We start from the raw sequence: 21523 nt of genomic DNA, 5'->3' as shown, positions 1-21523 counted from the left end.
CTTGGATATGTTTTCTTTAAAATGAAGGGTGGAAGTAACGCTAGCATTCTAGGAATTGAATATATCATTTTAGTGTTTTAGCAATCCTTGCCCCTAATCTGAGAATATGTGGGATCGTATTGTGCCTGACAACATATTATCCAGGTGTCATGGTAGAGAAACAGTTGAAAATCACTCTTCTAAAGGGATCTGTTTTGCAATGCATCTCATTGCCACTGGCAAATGCATAGAACATGAATTTCAATTCTACTGAGAAGAGACAGGTAAATCAGATCTTCCTGAGATTTCTTTCTTAAAGCTCTGCTCCGTACATCCCTCTTTCCAGCTTACATATGGCATCCTTGCTAGCATATATAAAGGCTGTACCTGTTCATTCTCTTTATTAGCATTTACTTTTCTATGAGTGCTTCTGCCACTCTTTAGCTTCTTCCTGTCCATAATATTCTTATCCTGGTATCAAACTGCTACACTGGGTCTTTTGAGAGCTGAGACACTGCTATCACCACACACAGCATCAGCAGCCTTTCTGTCAGCCAACAAGTCAGAATCTAACCTTTGCTTCCCTGGTGTCTCAGTTTCTATTAAGTTGTTTATGTCCAAATTTGACTTTGTGGCAGAAGCTGTCTGAGTTGTGGACTCAGAATTATGCTAATTTACTTGATTTTTTCCATCAACTCCTACTTCCTAGACACTCCATAAGGTATATATAAATCCTCAATTATTCTGTGTATTTTTTTATTTGACCCTACTTTTTTATTCCTATTCTTTATAATTTATGGAATACTCAGCACAATTCTCCCATTGTGAATCTGAGGACACAATAATCAACCCTACGGAAGGAGGACAAAAGACAACCCTTCTCCCTTATTCCTATATGGCATTGCTAACTAGTACCATCTTCAAAAGCTATCTTCACTATAATAGTAGTGAGAATATGTCCTAAAAATCTGAAATGTACTCGTTCTTGAAGAGAGTTAGTAAATATCATTTAGGACCACAGTTCTTACTGAGAGCGACCTCTTTAGATGGTCCTTCTGCGTATTCCTCCCTGTCCTTCTGTTTTCATGATTATGTTCAGAGGAAGGGAGAGGAAAGAGAAAACCAGTGTTTAGAGTAAGTGATGCCAAAGACAGGACAATGGGAGTGTTCAAATGAATGAGCTTATTGATTGGAGGTATTGGGATACTCAACTTGCATCCTTTGAATGCTTATATCCCTTTGATGCCAATTTATGCTATAATTCCTATTTTAGAACTTTGAATATTCTATTTTTCCTTTCAAAATTAGTTTTGGACAAATATAATTTGTCTTTGTGGTTATCATAACCTCTTCACTTTTGTATTTTTAACTCTTGATAATTATCTTCTTATTGGCTATAATGTTGTGTTGACGATATTTTGCTTTTCTCTGAAGGGCTATGAAATGTGTTCTTGGATAGACTTTTCCAGAGAGCTGATTGGAATGTTATGAAATGGTTTGTTGAACAGATTCAGTCAGATTTCTACTTTTAAAGTAGAAACCTTCATCTTAGGCTTCTTCTCTTATCGATCTCCATCTCCATGACTTACCCTCAGCTCCCACATAACATCAGAATTAAAACTTTCCAGTTTCTCTCTACTCTGGTCTCTACTTTGTTCTTTTTCAATGATGGATTCTACTCTCTATGACTTTTTAATAATATATAAAATAATATTATGTTAATGATATTCATTTCAGCACTATTATTTATATTTCCTATCACCATCACCTACTATAATCTCCACCCTAAATAACTGTAGCATACTTCTACAGTAAATTATTACACACACACCCCCCAGAGTATTCTATATCAACATCCTTTTCCATACATATTTCCCTTACCTTATAAGACATAATAATTTATCAGTAAAGAAGTCCTTTTTTGAGGCCCTAATGGTCTATACTATATTTTGACTTCATTTAATCCAGGTTAAAACGCCTAGCGTGTAGTAGGAACTTGGTAAATGTCACTAGCATTCATTTGCCTTGATTATCAAAGCAGTATTCTAATATTTTTGTGAATCTTATGCATATTTAGGAGATTAATTAAACAAAAATTTTTATATACAGTAGTGTTGCTCCTTAAGGTGATTTTCTGTTTTCAACTCATCAAGGTGAGTTTCTTCTCAATTTATCAATATGGTGAGTATCATGTTGCTTCTGTGCGCTGGAACACTCAGAACATAGGCCTTATGCCCATCTGCATAGAAGAGAGAATCTCTTAAACTGCTCCATGGTTCCTGAGAAAGAATAGGTCTTGTGGATATTATGAATAAGTGGCGGATGATGACATTTTTTTTCTTGGACATTTTAATGTCAAGTTCTCTTGGCAGGGCAGATCACAAAAATATTTTGTGACATTGTCTCAGTATTAATGAGGAGGGTGACTCATCACATGGACTAACATATTAGCAATGAGAAATTCAGCCCTGTTTGCTCAGCCAGGCTTTTATCCAGAATTCACTTTGATCATATTAGTACTTTAATCATTTACTTGAGAGAACTGTCATTTTGAGAATGATAGTTCAGATAATGTTTCTGTGAATAAATTTCTTAAAATAAGTTGAGGGAAATGCAGATTCTGTCAGTTATCTTAGTGTTTTACTACCATGAATTACTAAAAGATAGATGACAGACTAGATAAATAGATAGGTAGATAAGTAGGTAGATAGATAGGTAGATACATAGGTAGGTAGATAGATAGGTAGATGACAGACAGACTGGGACAGAGTTGTAAGCATCACTGTAATAGCTTGAAATCAAACCAAGGCCACTTTGGGTAAATGGGAGAAGTTGCATTTAAGAGTCATAAAGTTCTTCCCCCAGAATGGTCCTGAAAATCAATATGCATTCTTAACCAAGGTTTCTAAGTAATTTCTGATAGAAAATCAGACACTCTTGACAGGCTATGCTAAGAAGTGTAGAACAAGTTAGTTCTACTGACTTCAATAATTAAGTCAGTCCTAGGCAATCAAATATAGCTCACTGCCGATGCTTAGGGACAAACAATGTGCCAGTGTGTTGGTAAGAAAACTAAGCATGGTAAACAGTTAGCTGTGCCTTTTGGGTAGATGATTTCTGTTAAACCTTTAATTTTCTTAGGAAGTTTCTCTTTTGGATATTTCCTCAATAGCCTGTTTCCTCAATAGTATCCCACAAAGTTAAACCTGAATTTAATCAGCCTGTAGATGAGAATCAGAAAGAAAATCTCACATCAGTATTTTCAGGGAAGGTGGTTGAGATATTCTGGGATCAGTGTTGGCAGATACTCAGGTTGTCAGCCTTCAATATTCTTCCATTTTATGTGGTCATTAGTGTTGAATATATTCTGGGATCAGTGTTGGCAGATACTCAGGTTGTCAGCCTTCAGTATTGTTCTTCCATTTTATGTGGTCATTAGTGTTGAGCAAAGCACCCCAGGGTTTTATAATTAAAGGGAGTAGCTTACCTCAGAAAGAATCCCTGAAGAGGTTTTGTTGGTACAAATAATAAAGGCACAGATGTAGAGGTAGCTGATAAAACTTTTTGTACAAAGGGCTTCTGTATCCATTTGTGCATAATTGAGTTCTGTCTATGACACTGCTCTTGAATGGAAAACAATTGATATCTCTGTGCCATTTGTTATCTTGTGTCTGTGCCAAGTGCTAGCACCATAAGGTAAAAACAGTGGTTTGTGAGCACTGCAGTGTTCTAATACTCACTTGGAACCTGATATTCCAGGAAGGGTTCCTCAGGCTGTCAAACTAATAAAATACAGTGATGCTTTTAAGTAGGCAAAGTTATTACTCAGAATGTTACCTTTTGGTGAATCACATTTATGGAGCAATCAGTAAAACCCGAGAAAGCTTAATTCTTTTTTTTTCCTGGAAAAATTTCTCAGTTGCAGATAGCTAATGGTGATTTGATAAGGTGGATGACACCAGTGTTGATGCTGTAGGATACGTTGATGAGATCTGTGATTCTTCTGTCAAATGTCTCCCTTTTCACTTGAATACCTGATTATTGAAATAATGTAGGATTTATGAAGGTGTTCCTTGACTCTGTTATTTCATGATCAATCTATGATACCATCCCAGATCCACTGTTGGCCAACTCTTTGTTAGCTCCAGGGTAAAACATTCAAGTAAAGGTTTGCTTAGTTGTAGGAGAGATGCCATATTTCACTGCTTGACATTGAGAGTGGATTTTCCCACTGTGGTCTGATTTTCTTTATAAGTGCATAGTATGTTGTTGCCAGTGCATGCTATTTTGAGTAGCAGAACATCAGGGAGGGGATAAGTGTGCCTTCAAGAAAACTGACCTTTCTCTAAAACATTATCTGTCCTAACCATACTATAAATCACCAGAATTACAAAGAAGTGAAACATTAGCAGGAACTTTAATAGGATAAAGCAAGGTACTGACTTATCAATTTAGCATCCCGTGGCATCTAAATACTTACATGTATAATAACATATAAATGCATACTCCTCTAGGGTCAGTTCAATTTTTGTCAACGTTTTCTCTAGGAGAAACACTTGTTTTCAAGAAACTGTACTGGCCTTCTCAAACAAATCAAATAAATTAGTAGAAAATAATGTTAATAAATAAATTATTGCCTGCCACTGTATTATCTTACATTTTTTATTCTTTTTTTCAGTTTTCAAATAAAAATTTATTCTTTATTAAAACAGCTAAATTTGAATAATACAACTGAATTAACAGGAAAAATTAAACTTTTATTGAACTACTACTATACGCATGGACATGAGGTAGATGCTCACTGCAATTTATTTATTATTTTTTAAATTTTTAAAATGTTTTATTGGAGTATAGTTGATTTACAATGTTGTGTTAGTTTCAGATGCACAGCAAAGTGAATCTGTTATAAATATACATATATCCACTCTTTTTTAGATTATTTTCTCATATAGGCCGTTACAGAGCATGGAGTAGAGTTCCCTGTGCTATGCAGTAGGTCCTTATTAGTTATCTGTTTTATATATAGTAATGTGTATATGTCAATCCCAATCTTCCAATTTATCCCTTCCTGCTTACCCATGGGTAACCATAAGTTTATTTTCTACTTCTGTAACCCTATTTCTGTTTTGTAGATAAATTCATTTGTACCCTATTTTTTAGATTCCACATATAAGCGATACCATATGATATTTGTCTTTCTCTGTTTCCCTGCAATTTAAAGATAAACTAATAATAGCCTTTTTGGGTTAATATTGAATGATAACTATTACTAAACAAGGAAGAGAATGTGGTAAATACTAATTTTGCACAGTAACAGTGGTCATCATTTGTTGAACATTTATTATGTCAACAATATCTAAGGTCAGAAAATATCTAAATATTGGCTCTAATGCTTCCAACCAGTGATCTCTGTAGTTTTTCATTGAGTGGTTCTATCTATAAAATGTTTCTGAGTATGCATCTCCCATATGTGCTCATCTGTAGAGTATGTATATACTTTTATTTTTTATTACTTCTTTTTAACCACTTTCACATCTGTTTCATTCAGTCTTCATGAGAACTCATCGACAAAGATGAGTCTATACTTAAAATTCACAAAATAAAGACTAGAACATTGAATCTGATCAAAAGTATGTGGCTGGGTGCCAGTCACCTAGACCATCAGCTTCAGTAACAGGAAGGGACTTCTGGCTCCTTGTCTATAGCTCTTTGTACTTTATTCTCCCCTTATTTCTTTGTAATAATCTTCAGAAGGCCCTAAAGGAGAAAATGAATGAAAAAAGAAAGAAAATACACTACTGAATATTGAAGAACAATTCCTATTTAAAATAAAATTGGTGAGGGAAATTCAGCAAATGCCTACTTAGAGATTTCAGTACTAACTATAATTTAGGATGACTGTTACTAAGTTTATTGCTAAAGTTTTCCTGGTGACTTGGATATTGGAGATGAAAGAGCAAAACAGAAACTTCAGTTGTATATACATGTTGGATTTTTGTTAACAGAAAATTAGAACATGAAAATAACTTCTAGTTCTTTTGCATGTTGGCAATTGCAACCATTTCTCTATTGCAGTATTTTGATATGGCTGCCAGAGCAGGTCCAGTTCAATAGTTAAGGAGAAACTATAGTGTCATAAATCAGCTGTATAAGATTTTAACTGGTGAATGGATGGACTGTGTAAATATTCTTGACAAATGTGATGGAGATGACTGGATACAAGTATCCACTGGAAATCATTGTCCTGATTTGGACATAGTGGCACTGATCTGCTGATTATAGATGTGTGAGCAGGAATCATTTATTTTCTATGATGGAATTTTATGATTTTATTGATTATATTTTGCATATTTGTATAGTAAATAAACTTTGACTCAGCATTCTTAAAGAATAGAATACATGTGGAAAAGGGAGAAAAATTAGTAGAAGGTATATCTCGTGTTGCATCTGCAAACCTTCATTGAGTCCTTTCCTTGTAGGATAATCCAAAACCCAGGCCAAAGTTATTTTTGGAAGATTATAGTTAGATAAAGGTGAGCAAAGGATCTTAAGGATACCATATAAAATTATTTATAAAAATTCGTTAAAAATAGAAAATACTTATACATTAAAAATGGAAATAGGATCATTAACTTCCCTAGAGACTACAATTCCTGATTAATTTCCCTACTACAGTTTGATGAATCAGAAATGCGTGTCAAGTACTCTTTTGAAATACCAGGAAAATTAAGTAGTGGGTATAGTTTGTTGTTTTGGTAAGATAAATAAAGAAACAAGGCTCAGGATGTAAATGCTAGTAGCTATGTCTGGAAGTTTAGAAGTCAAGGATCTAAGTTAAGATGTTCATTAGAACCATGCAAAATATTTTTGTGTATCCTTATTAGAATAATATATCTATATTGTTAGTATTATACTTATAGTCATATTTATACTAATATTAGTGATTTATTAATTCTACATTAATAAATTAATATTCAAACTAATTTCATTGAGCACACAGTAGGTATTATGAGGTCGCATTTTGTTGGATGAAGAAGAAACTTAGTCAAAACTCTCTTCTCTGTGTTTTTTCAACTTTTATTGAAATATAATTGATTTCTCACAGTGCTTGACAAACTGATTTGCATTTGGTAGTATTATGAAGTATATGTAACTTATAATTTTTATTTCTTATCTACTAGTTCAGAGTTTCTTAAAGGTAGAAAAAATGTCTTGCGTGGTGTTTCACATGATTCCTTATCTCAGTATATTTATTTACTGACTTTAGTGTGTACTATTTTCCAAGGAAAAATAATAAAGATAACTTTAAAATCAGGGATGGTCAGAACTTTTCAAATTTTAAACATAGACATTTTTATGACGCCGAATACTAACCCAACTGTGTTTATGTTTCAGTCAATGCATCTATATGGAGAAAGTCTAGGAAAAGGGCCTATTTTGCAAACTCAGTATTTAATATAAATGTACAGTTTCCAAAATACATCCTAAAATGTGTGAATGGAGATACAAATATCATCTTGCATCTCTGAATCACTCTTCAGGAAAGATATAGCACTTTTTAATAGGGCTTCTGTAATATTTTCCCAATGTTTGCAAATGTAGCAACTATGATTTGGCAGAGGTAATGAAAGCATTTCTTCCTCTGTTACCAACAATGACTCCCAGAAGCTGCAATTTCAGATTTATAGTTACATGATATACAAGAATTTGCAACAGATTAAAAAGTGCTTTGCTTCATCTGTCATTACCACTAAGTGAAACAATAGTGAAATGATACATGGGTTTTTTTTTCATAGTTGTTGGCTGCTTTGAAGTATATCCTGAAAGCTCCAATATAGGGCCCTATAATTAATGTAAATAGCATAACACATGACTATCTAAATCACTACCTATATCCCTCCTTTCTACACAAACGTATTTAATGTACTTCTTGACTACTAGCATGTATGCTAAATGTTTTTGTTAAATTATGATAAATGGAGAAGCCATTTTTGATACCTAAATTAGCATAATATGTTAATTGAAATATTTTCTCCATATGAGTGGTTCCTAACAGTCTCTTCATCAGACTGTTTATCTTTGTTATAAGTCAAACAAGTAAAATAAAACAATGTGATCACTATATTTGATGATACAATTTTGCAGCCACTGGTATTATAATCATTTCGGTTTTGTTTTCCTTTTTTTTGGGGTTTTGTTTTCTTTCTTTGTTTTATTTGTTGTTTTTGTTGAAAATATCTTATGTATAAATAAATAGTACATGAAGAGTCTTTAACTTTTAAAGAAAATAAGATAACTAAAGCATCCACTAAATACAAAAAAAAAATACTTTGAAGGAAATCATAAGCCAGGAGCAAAAACTAAAAAAACCATACAACTTCTACTTTGTAATATTTTTGGTGATGGAGTTCATTTTTTATAGCTGCTTGCTGCCAAGACTAAAGCAACACATCATCTACTACGATTGACATAAGATTAGGCTTCACAATTTCATAGAAAGATTTTCAAGGATAATACTTTTGCTGAGTTCCCCTCTTTACTTCTGAAAATTTCTACACCTACTAAGTTTACTATTGTGTCAGTGATCCATAGTATCTAGATATACAATTTGTAAAAGATGAATGAATTAATATTTCATTTGTCAAAGTAGGAATCTATTTTCTTAAATATATTCCTTTGACTTAGAGCAAACATGGCTATATATAACAGGCTTCTATATATAAAATGCAACATTTAAAATATATTTTTGGCAGATCTACATGGTTTCATGTTTTACCTAATTGGGGCTATTATCAAATAACCATTTCATATTTTGATGTAGAAGTATGGGCTGAGATAAAATAAATGGATTTTCTAATTATGATTTTTTACTTTGAACATAGAAAATGAGCAGTCTCTCTGTTTTTTATTATTAATATTTGTCTATCCATGTGAAAGGAAGAAAGTATTAAAAATTTAACTCATTCTCATTTCAAACACTTTCATTTAACGTTTTCAAAGCTACTTTACATTATCCTTAAAGAAAAAAGTGAGGGTCTTGGACTCTAAGCTGACTACTAAAAGTAAGCCATAAAAAGGATTTCTGAGGATGGAATTTGAAAATTGACATTCTTTTCTAATATAAAATTTCTAGAGTTAATTTTTACTCTTTTTGAGCTTGATGATAAACATGGCATGTGGTCATGTTAATCCTAATATTCTACTTTATTAAATATAACTTATATAACACAGAATTGAGAATTTGGTCCCCTTGTCCTTAGTAGCATAATTTGGATTGAATTTCTCTCATCTTCTATCCTAAATTCCAAGGGAATTATGAAGTTTGAAAGATATAAAGCAATCGTTTGTGCATATTCTAAGACCTAAATTTATTAAAATTACAAACAATCTCGAACTAGCTACGCATTATCTTCAGTAATGATGCATATAATCTTAAAGAGCAGATGAGTAAGAAAAGTATATTTACTTCCTAACTGTGAAGTTATTTGCCAGCATCTGCCATTGTAGAGACTTTTGGGGACCAACCTTGCTTATATTTTCAAAGGATTATTTGTAAATTTGTTTACATGTACTGCAGATTATATACATAAAGCAAACTTCTGCCTGGCCCTCTAACTAAATGTTAAGCTGCTTTTCTTACTCTCTGATTCAAATTATAAAGACACACCAAATGGAACCATTGGTTCCAGAGGAGCCAATTAAGTGACTGTTCTGTATTCGTGGGTGAAAAAAAACTTTGATGTAATCTTTGTTCAATTTCCACAGTGGTGGTACATTGGTATTCTTAATAGACCCTATTCTCTTTTTTCCATACTCAAGGAAAATATTAGTCTCTCTTTACTGTGCCACATACCTTTCCTTCCTTAAAAATGCAGGATGTCTACTCTACTGAATACCTTAATTTTCCTGTTATGTTTATCTTTGCCAAAATACATTTTCATAAAACTTGTTCTCTTACTTTGCCTTTTGCTTACTTCACATTCCTGTTTCCAATGTCTCATCTTTTTTTCTAAACATCTCCAATAGGAATTGCATTTGCTAGAGGAATCCCTGAGTCACACCTATAAATTCATGTTTCTTATTCCTATATCTTATTTGCATAGTGGAACCACAATATTCAAAAATCCTTTTATAACTTATTCAAAATTGAATTTTCTATGTCAAAACCACATTTTTATAGACCTCTCAATTCCTCTTTAATTCCATCAGAAACTAAATTTTCTTGGGAAACCTTTTTCATGAAACAATTAAGTTATCACTTCCTAAACTTAAAACAATATAAAATGTAACATTTCTTGTCCCAGATTTTCAAGAATTTGTTCTATGATCATTGGTAAGCTACTGCATCTTCTAAATGCAGATTCTTCTGTGTTGTAGATTCATCTTTCATTATATAAAAGGGTGAACTAGATGATTACCACAGTTTGTTAAGTCCTAAACGTATTCTAAGGGGATAGGTTAATGAGTCAATTCTATTTATTTTCAGTTTTATTTTAAATTGAACTAATTTTTAAACTGGAATTTTATAGCATGTATCAATTTGCAACACTCAAGGACAGTTACACGACATTATAGTCTATAGACCAAATTCAAAATTTACTGTAAAATCTAGTATGTTGTTTTTCATTTACTTGTGTTGTAAAATCAAACATGAGCACAAATTCAGGCTATTGAAATTTCATTTTCTGAGAAGGTTATTCTGCTTAATTGAACTTCTTGGTTGACTTACAGTTAAGTAAAAGGCCAGTTTATTGAAAGGATCCTTACTGCTTATGATTCTGAAATATTCCTTGCATTGATGAATACAAAGGATAGAAAAGGTTGAGGCTTTGAAGATTTAGTTTCTTCTGGTTCTTCTTCTTCTTCACTAAAGACTCCATCTCAGATATCGTTTGACTTTGTTGCTAACAAGTCAGTGTTCCAGCTTTCATCTAAGCCTTTATTTTAGCTTTGATACCAGCTTGTTGAGTTATATGGACACACAAGTAAGCTCTAAGAGGCTTTAAAGGGACTGGATTTTTTTAGCTGATTTCATCAATAAAAATATATTGCATAACTGCTCTTACCAACCTCCTAAATTTCCCATTCAGATCATCAGCTGACTTTAATAGTGTGCTGTGATGTAATTAGTTTACATTTTGGTACAACCTCCTTATCTTGTCACAGGCATGTAACAGTTTTTGAACCAGACCTGGACGTTAGACTATACATTAAATTGTGCAATACTAGATAATTGACCTTAAAATATTTTCTGAATAATAATATTGTGAATACATTTTCTTTCTTTTTGTGTTGCCCTTTTTTCTCATAAAACAAAGGAAGGATCTAGTTAGTTGAAGATTTCTATAATGTCCATGTTAAATGTACACTTCCCCAAAATTAACAAAGAACTAAAGCATAAAAAGTTACCCAGAAAGAATAGGTATTGTATTACTTATATTAAAAATTCCTTTTACATTGAAATTATTACCAAATCTATGTTGCCAGGAGTTCCTTGGCATTATTTTATATTTTTTTAAATTGATATATAAATGACATATAACATTTTATTAGTTGCAGGTATACAGCATAATGATTAGATATTTGTATATATTGTGAGATGATCACCATAATAAGTCTAGTTAACATCCATCACCACACATAGTTACAATTTTTTAATAAAAATGTAAGACTATTTCAAAGTAATCATCTACCATTTCAAATGTAGGCACGTATGTAAATAATTTTGAAGTAGAAATAGCTATTTTAAATACTCAGTCCTATGTTTCATTGCCTAATATTAGAAAAAAGCACAAAGACTCTTTCTTTGGATACACTATTGTAGTCTAGTTAGGCTTGTGCCCACTTTTAAAGAGTGATATTACAGTAGAATTTTCTTTTTTGTATTTGCCTTTTTGACTAAAAGAACTGTATGTTTAATTTAAAAATCAGGTAAACAATCCAATATAGTGTTCTCTTCTGACTCAACATTTTTTTCTTGTGTGTTCAAGAAAGAACACACAAGCAAGAGAATTTTATTAACTAAAACTTGAGGTAGTATTGGGAACAGTGAAACAGTTGCACTGATTCTCCTGAGCAAAGCAATGGAAAGGGTAAAGAATGCTGCTTCCCAGGGAAGCCATACATAAAGAAAATGTTATATGTTGGGGACATTTGGTCACAATAAGAAGAATGTAGAGAATAGAATAGCAGAAGCTAATGTGTAAAATATTGATGGAAGAGAGAAAAAGAGGTTTTTATAGATTGAGGACATTTAGAAGAGAAGCATAAGGTTTTGACAAGATCAGCTGCTTGAGATGAAACTCCTCCTCAATTTTTTTTTGTTGTTTGGTTTGTTTCTGTAAGTCATTACTTAGTAAAGATTTAGTGAATTCTTTAGACAGATGACTGAATGTGAAATCATGATGCTACTGACCCTATGGGTGATTTAATTATGTATGAATTGTATTCATTTATACTGTTTCACCCTCATTAGATTTTTAAACAAAAGATCAAGTCTGAAACTCTGCAAACTCATGAACAGATATAAATTTTTGTCATTTACGAATCTTTAGGAGAAAGCTTCAGAGATTTGCTGTGATGAATGCTCAAAACAGAGGTGTTCCAGTCAAATCAGTGATTATAATCATAACTCTTGGTCACTAGTGTAACAAGTTTAATATTTTGCAATTTTATCATACTACTCCACTAAAATATCTCTTACACATATCCATGTGCATGTATGTAAACTAAATAACTACAAGAGACTTTTTTTTTTTTTTTGGAATGTCTTATTTTTTTGTTAGTGAGACATATTGCTCATACATTTAAATAAATTGTATAACTGTTAGCAACCTTTTTTCCCAAGCATATAATATATAACAACTTAATTGCACCACCTTGCACAAAGTTGACCATTATAACCATTTAAACAACAAGAAAAATGTAAATAAGACAATGAGGATGTAACAGGAGCAAAGGACAGGAAATATATTTTTTCAACTTTATTTGGGTATCATTGACAAATAAAATTATGATATTTAAGGTATAACATGATGATTTGATATATGTATACATTGTGAAAAGATTCTCCCCATCGAGAATTAACACATCCATCACTTCAGATATTTGCCTTCTTTGTGTGTGTGTGTGTGTGTGTGTGTGTGTGTGTGTGAAAACATTTAAGTTGTTCTTTCTTAGGAAATTTCAATTATACAGTACAGCATCATCTACTATAGCCACGATGTTAATTATTAGTTCCTCAGACCTTATTCATCTTATAGCTGAAAGTTTGTACCCTTTTACCAACTTCTTCTTATTTCCTCTGTACCCCAGGCACTGGCAACCACTTTTCTGCTCTGTTTTTATGAGTTTGACCTTTTAAATTATAGATACAGGTATAGATATAGGTATACTCCATCTATTAGTGAGTCCATGCAATATTTGTCTTTCTCTTTCTGACTTATTTCCCTTAGCATAATGCCCTCAAGATCCACCCATGTTGTTGAAAATGGCAGGATTTCCTTTTCTCTCATGGCTGAATAATATAGCTCATATGTTTTGAATATTAACCTCTTATCAGATATGTGGTTTGCGAATATTTTCTCCCATTCCACGGATTGCCTTTTCAGTTTGTTGGTGGTATTTTCTGTTTGTTTGGGGTTTTTTTATTTATTGTTTTTTTGCTGTGCAGAAGTTTTTTAGTTTGATGTAATTCCACTTGTTTATTGTTGCTTTTGGTGTCTTTGCTGTTGTGTCAAATCCAAAAATAGCATTGCCAAAACCAGGTCAAGGAGCTTACCCCCTAAGTTTTCTTCTAAGAGTTTTATGGTTTCAGATCTTATGTTTAAGTCTTTAATCCATTTTGAGTTGATTTTTCTTCTATCAAGTAAAGTTGTGGGAAACAATATCAATACATAAAAATAGTTGTGTTTCTATACACTAATGATGAACTATCAGAAAAAAAAAGAAATTAAGAAAATAATCCAATTTACAATAGCATTAAAAAGAATAAAATACTTGGGAATAAATTTATCCAAGGAGTTGAAAGATCTATATACTGAAAACCATGAGACATTGATGAAAGAAATCAAAGAAGACACAAATAAACAGAAAGACATTTCTTGCTTGTGGATCTGAAGAACAAATATCGTTAAAACATCTGTATTGCCCAAAACAATCTACAGATTTAATGAAGTCCTGATCAAAATTTCAGTGGCATTTTTTACAGAAATAGGTAAAACAGTCCTAAAATTTTATGGAACCAAAAAGACTCCAAATAGCCAAAGCAATCTTGAGAAAGAAGAACAAAGCTGAGGTCATTATGCTTCCTGATTTCAAACTATATTACAAAGCTATAGTAATCAAAAAGATATGGTATTGACATAAAAACAGACACATAGTGTTACCAAACCAAACTGGACTACTCACTGGACATGTGTCAAAGCCAATCTACTGACACTGGGTTGTGGTAAAGGAAAGTACAGTGTTTACTGCAGAGCACAAAGCAAAGAGAGTGGGTAGCCAGGGCTCAAAAGACCCGAACTCCCCAATAGCTTTTAGGGAAGGGTTTTTAAAGACATGTGTGAGGGAGAAGGTTGCTGGGTGCCTGATAAGCTCATGTACAATTCTCTAATTGGTTGATGGTGAGGTAACGGGGTGGTATTTTAGGAATCTCAGTTTATCAGTTATCTGGCTCCAACCAGTCTGCAGTCTACTTGCTGGTGGTCAGCATGCAGTTAACTTCTTTTACCTGGTGGAGGTTTTAGTATCTTCAAAACAGCTCAAAGATACAGCTCAGCATATTATCTATAGCCCTTGAGGAGGAACTAAAGGTCTTTGACTTTGTTTTATGGATAAACTGTTATTATTTTGTCTTGCTTGACTGCTTTCCTTTGTTTCTGTATTTTATTTTAAAAACCATTTTTTTTCTGATTTAAAATATGACTTCTTTGATTGAATTTGCTCTTTGGAACTTGGGGAAGGCCTAGGAGGCTAAAGTTTTTCTACAAAAAAGAGGCAGGGGTCTCAGTTTCAGTAGTCCAGTGGAACAGAATAGAGAGTCCAGAAATAAACCCAAGCTAATATGGTCAACTAATCTTTGATAAGGGCACCAAGAATATGCAGTGGAGAAAGGATAGTCTTTTCAATAATGGTGTTGGGAAAACTGGACAGCCCCATGCAAAACAATGAAACTGGGACTTTATACCATACATAAAAATAAACTCAAAATGGAAATATATTTCTGTACTGGTTCAGGATACCTTTATCATCATAGTGAGTAATGATGTTTCTAGATCTATTTATATATATATCAAGAATCTAGTTGAGTGAGTTAGAAGCAAAACATTTTAAGTTCCATTTAGATTCTCTCTATGGATACTGCCTATAATGGAGAGGTGCTAATTAAAACAATTTTATTCATATTAATAGCCTAGAAAAATTTAAATAATTAAATCGTTTTATTATAAACACCTTGAATTTTTTAGAGTTGTTTTATTCTTCACTTTCTTTTAGACCTAGGAACAGTATAACTAAGTAATAAATAGTATCTAATAATCATACAAAGCAAAGCTTCTATAAACAGACTAAGAGTACTGAGAATACTATCATTTTTGTTATGAGGAAGAAATTGCAATGGTTCTATACATTATCCATCATGTGCCTAACTTGAACAATACAAATGTACCAATATTTTCAGTCACATAGCAATAATTCTACACTGTAACTCCAAAATTTTGTCCTGTTGAGAAAAGTATTGGAGATATAAAGTAACAATTATTAACAATCTCAGAATGTTTGTGGAGAGCGGTGAATACTAATTTTGTAAAGTGTACCACCAGATCTTTGGGGTTGCTTTCCTGCTAATTATTTACAAATGCTATAGACTATTTTATTTTTAAACTACATTTCCCAAAATTGCCAGTTTCCAAGTTAGACTAACATTATGTTAGGGACTAATTTACAATTTGCTTTTGGTGCTGCTTCCTCAATCTGTTGTGCTGGAAAGAACATGGACTTTGAAGTCATGTTGTTTTAGGTCTGAAGTCTGTCACCTGGGCTGTGTGGGATGCTTGAGAATGTAACTTCTCAGATTTTGTTTCTTTATGTGTAAAATGGAAATACACACTTTACAAGGTCGTTGTAGAATTGAATGAGGTAATAAGTATGTAAAATGTGCTAGCACAGTTATACAGAGTATATTAATCCTAAAAATGTTAGCTGTTTCAATCCCTGTCTCTTCTAGATACATTAGCCAGACCCTACAAACTTCTCAGTATCTTTTTCCAAGTCCATCCTTTTTCGTATCTTTCCCTATTGAATAAATTAGGCTTATTTTAAGACTTGATTAGCAATTATATTTTTCGTTCTGACACCAAGTAAGTGGTTTGTCTTCCAACACCAGTTCTCTGATTCTCTGACATCATCTGGATGTCCAAAATTCAATTCACTTCTGACACTAACTGCCTGGCGTCAGAGCAGATCCTACAAGTTAAAGAGCTCAGTGCCATGAGACCGCCTCCACTTCAGACATCAGTCACAATTCCCAGTTGCCATCCATACTTCTAACAAACCAACTATAAATTTGGGGGTTCCCATGACTTGGTAGTTCCTCTCCTACCAAGTTTGGTAATTTGCTAAAATGACTCATAGAACTTAGGAAAACACTTTTTCTTGAGTTTACCAGTTTATTATAAAGGATACAACTCAGAAACATCTAAATAAAAGAGATGCATAGGGCAAGGTATGGGGTGGAGGAGGGATGCTGTGTCAAGATTTCATACCTTCCTCAAGTGCACCACCCTCCCAGCACTTCAGTGTGTTCACCAACCTGGAAGCTCCCCAAACCCCATCACTGAGGTGTTTTTATGGAGGTTACATTACATAGGCAAAATTGATTAAATCACTGGCATTGGCGTTTGAACTCATTTTTCAACCTCCAGCCTCTCTCTCCTCCCTGAAAGTCAGGGGGTGGGACTAAAAGTTCCAAGAGTTTTAGGAGATCTGTTCCAGGAATGAAAAACACAGATCATATATATATATAACATATAATTTATATATATATGTATTTTCTATCATACTACAGCAATTAATTAATTATTGCCTTCTAAGAATTCATATATTGTTTGTATTAAATTGTGCATACTCACATCTGTTAAGATGTTATCTTTACACTGATACTGTAAATGATATGTTAATAGGAGCCCTTTTATTCATTTTTGTTTAATCTCTTAATATATCATCATGTACCTAACAGTATCTAAGAATTTTCTGAGTATTTATGTGCTTGATTGATACTAATAAAATAGGGATATTTTGAACCTATATCTGTATGGTAACAAAATGCTTCAAGATATCACATGGTCAAATCTAAATGGCTAACATCTTGAAGATAAATTAGCCTAGGTTCAAATATGTTTAGTGTCCCTCGATGGCCATAAACAGGTTACTCTCACTCATCTCTTTGAAGTTCAGTTTCTTTACCACTGAGATAGATATAATTATAAGACCATGAAAAGATCTGAGAGAAAGACACACACACACAGAAACAGAGGAATAGAGGTTGTCATACACTAAAGGTAATAATTTCACTATTTTTGTTGGACAAAGGAAGGATTTAATTTGCTGACTTAACACTCCAACTCCTCGATTTTCTCATCTCAGTACTAGACTTTTTTATTTTTAAGGGCACAATTTTTCTAGATCTCCTCAAACAAAAAAACAGCAAAGAGCAGACAAGTGTTATATTAGACAGGCATTTGACTTGAGAAGAAATGACCCTATTGTGTGCATGTTTATCAGTCCCCTCTAAGGATTCAATAATTAAGATCATTCTTACCCTGAAGTTCTTCAAACAGGTGAGCATTCTCCTCTTTTAAACTGTAACTAATTTTTCATCTATAGTCTCACACTCCCTTAAAGACTTAAAAATGGGTTTTATTAATATTCTTTAAGATAGCTTTGGAAGGTTTTTACTTATTCAAATGTATTTTTTTTTAAATCAGAGGTATTGATTTGCTCACAGTCCTGGTTATCATTAGAATCTGGCTATTTTTTTTAAGAAATAGAGGCAAATTTTTATTCATACACAATGTTAAAAGAACTCATGAACTTGCCTCTGATCCCCTTATTGAGAAACAAACATTAATCACATTTCTCTATAGTCTGGTGTTTTCATTCATTACTCTTTCCAGATAAGTTAGACATTTGTATGTGAATTTAAACATTAGAACCATTCCCCATTTGTAATACTTGGAACCAGTAGGTACAAGAACAGAAAATGCTAAAATCTTAATTAATTTTGTACACTTTGTACTTAATTCCTATCAAAATCCTGAATAACTTTAAAAGATTACACATTTGCCTCCAGATAGCTAATCTGCAGGCACTCATCATGTATATTAATACATGGATAATACAGAAATTCATTTACATGAAGTACATTGCTATATAAACTGCAATTTGAGTCTGGTTTGAAATCCATCGTTAACATTTTTCTTTAACATAGCAATTTTGTTGCAATACTTCTTTGCTTTCCACAAAACGTGTTTCGCATTTTGACTCATGAAAGTTTGTGAATTCTAAATGCTGGTGTGAATAGGCCAACATCTACTTCAATTGATAACTTTAATAGGGCAAAATTTTCAAAATCCTCTGAGGAAAAGAGTGAAATCATGAAACATTGGTAATATTTTTAATTGGAAAGAATGAAGCATAGGTTGTTGCTAAGAGCGTATATTCTGAATCAGATTCCCTTGTTTGAATCCTTATTCTGCTACTTTTTAATGTTTGGCTTTCCTTAACTGCTTTGTGCCTCAGTGTCTTCTATAAAATGACTTATTATTATAAAAAGATAAACTTTTATTTATTTATTTATTTTATTTATTATAAAAAGATAAAGACAGGAATAAAGACACAGACCTACTAGAGAATGGACTTGACAATATGGGGAGGGGGAAGGGTAAGCTGTGACAAAGCGAGAGAGAGGCATGGACATATATACACTACCAAACGTAAGGTAGATAGCTAGTGGGAAGCAACCGCATAGCACAGGGAGATCAGCTCAGTGCTTTGTGACCGCCTGGAGAGGTGGGATAGGGAGGGTGGGAAGGAGGGAGACGCAAGAGGGAAGAGATATGGGAACATATGTATATGTATATGTATAACTGATTCACTTTGTTATAAAGCAGAAACTAACACACCATTGTAAAGCAATTATACTCCAATAAAGATGTAAAGAAAAAAAAGATAAACCTAGAGTAGAGATTAAGGATACTAGAGTCAAATGAAAATAAATTAAGAGAATATACAATTACTAAAGTGTACTAAATTTAATTCAATATGATATACTTTAGGGGAAAGGAAAGTGTTCACAGATTTGGTAGGTCTGTGATGAAAGAAGGAATTAAGGGCAAATAAGCTAACATATATCTGGGTAATTTAAAAAATAGTGCAAGTATAAAGTATGATATTGTCCAATAAATTTTTAAAAAATGAGGGAATTAAAGTTCATGACTCAATAACATATGTCAGAACAGGAATAAAAGAAACAAAGTGTTCTAAGATTCTTATTTTGTCTAAGAGGATGGTAAAGGTATTAATTGATGTTTTGGGATAACTTAAGTAGGCATGTTGCATGCTTTAAGACAATCAATAAAATAATAGAAACAAAGCAGTTAAGTTCCCAACTAGTAGCAGGAAAAGGGTTAGAATAATGATATAATCCATTAATACAAAGAAAACAAAGAAAGAAAGATCACAAAGCAAACAGAAAGAATAAAATAACAGGAAACACTTGTACCCAAATATATCAATATATTAAACTGAAGTGATTAAAGTGCTAAGTACTCTGGGTAAAAGAAAAAGATTGTCTGACTTTTTTGAAAAAATAGAATATAACAATGTGCTGTTTAAAAGAGGTGCTAGTAAAATATAAGGTTACTGAAAGTATAAAGGGATGGAAAAGACATAACATGTAAATATTAACTAAATGAAAGCCAAGGTAACTATATTAATATGAGACAAAATAGAGTTTTAAATATTAAAACATTAATAGAGATAAAGGAGATAATTCACAAAGATAAAAGTTTCAAATCATCAATAACATAAAGCCGATTTAAATTTGTATGTAATGAATAGAATTGCCTCAATATATGTAGAGCAAAAAGGAGACAGGACTACAAGAAGAAAATTTTTAAAAGCTACTACCCTTTTAGAAGAGTTCAACACTTTCTTCTAAGTTAATCCAAGTAGAATAAATGGGGCAAAAAAAACACCCTAACAACTATATAAATGATATGGACAACACAGTTATCAGACTTAACCCAATAGATCCACATCACATCCCCAAACTACAGACTACTCCTTCTTTGCAAGCACAAACAGGATAAAAATCGATCATACTCTGGGAGATAAAACAAGTTTTAACAAATTTCAGTTGATTTAATATATACGAATTGTTTTCTCTGAATATGATTCAGTTAAGCACAAAATCAGAACAAAGAAAAAATAAAACATAACCATATGTTTGGAAATAAAGAAGTACTTGGGTGCACAAATTCAACATGTCCACCAAACTCCAAACTACCCCTCCTTTCTTCCCTGTCTTCATCACTCATCCCCCTCTTGTCTAAGGCATCATTTATGGTCCCATGACATTGCCTTAGTTCAGGTCTTCTCTTTGAGTTTCCTTTCTTTGAGGTTCATGCTCCTCCTATCTGCCACAGTATGCCTTCTAAAAGATTGGTTTAATCATATAAAGGCTTTATTTAAAAATTTTTTAAAGACCCTCAGTACCAACAGGATAAAATTCAAACTCCATAACATGACATTCAAGGATCCTTGATAGAGCCTCTGCTTTTCTTTTCATCTTTATTTCTTCCCAAGCCTTCATGCACCTTTTATGCATCAGTTATGCTATTCACTTATACTTCCCTAAACACCCTGTTCTCCCTGTCTCCTCCTTACCTTTGTACCTACTTACCCCTCTACCTGGGATGTCCTCTCTTACTATTCACCCACTTGACCATTTCCTATATATCCTGGGAGATACAATTCAAGTATCACATTCCTTGCCTGGTCAATCCTCATAGTGTTATTCACTTCTTCACTTTCTACCCTAGAATTGTTTTTTGTACTCAGTTTTTTAAATTAGCTATTTAAATGTCTGCCTATTGCGTTAGACCATAAACTACATGCAGATAGGATTTTTTTTCTTGTTCATTTCTTTTTCTATTCTTAGCACTTATATAAGGAGGGCTCAAAAATTGAATTTATGAATAAAATTAAAATTCTTATGGTAGCTTAAACATATTTGTTGAAAGAAGCAAAAGGGTCAGTCAATATGTTGGCTATGAGAAAGGAGAGCAATATTATAAAAAGTAGATGGAATGACATGTAAAGAATATCAGATGGCACATTTGGTGTGGTAGTCCTAAAACCTTTTAGCATCCTGAAGGAAGGGCTTCCAGGTAGAGTTGTACAGCTTTTATACTGCACAACTCAAGAGGGTGCCATACACATCTAGTCAAGTATGTGATATTGTTGCCCAGAGCAATCCTGAGCG

General features: G+C 32.8%; 1 protein-coding gene across 1 annotated transcript in view; it reads left to right on the top strand.

The window, feature by feature from the left end:
- Nucleotides 1-21523, top strand: part of MDGA2 (MAM domain containing glycosylphosphatidylinositol anchor 2) — an 803556-nt gene that overhangs the window by 673988 nt on the left and 108045 nt on the right. The gene's annotated exons all lie outside the window — the stretch shown is intronic.

Source organism: Neophocaena asiaeorientalis, unplaced genomic scaffold (genome assembly GCF_003031525.2).
Source record: "Neophocaena asiaeorientalis asiaeorientalis breed wild unplaced genomic scaffold, Neophocaena_asiaeorientalis_V1.1 scaffold464, whole genome shotgun sequence".
Classification (NCBI taxonomy): Eukaryota; Metazoa; Chordata; class Mammalia; order Artiodactyla; family Phocoenidae; genus Neophocaena; species Neophocaena asiaeorientalis.
The sequence above is the reverse complement of the archived record's forward strand: the minus strand, read 5'-3'. Positions and strand labels throughout refer to the sequence as shown.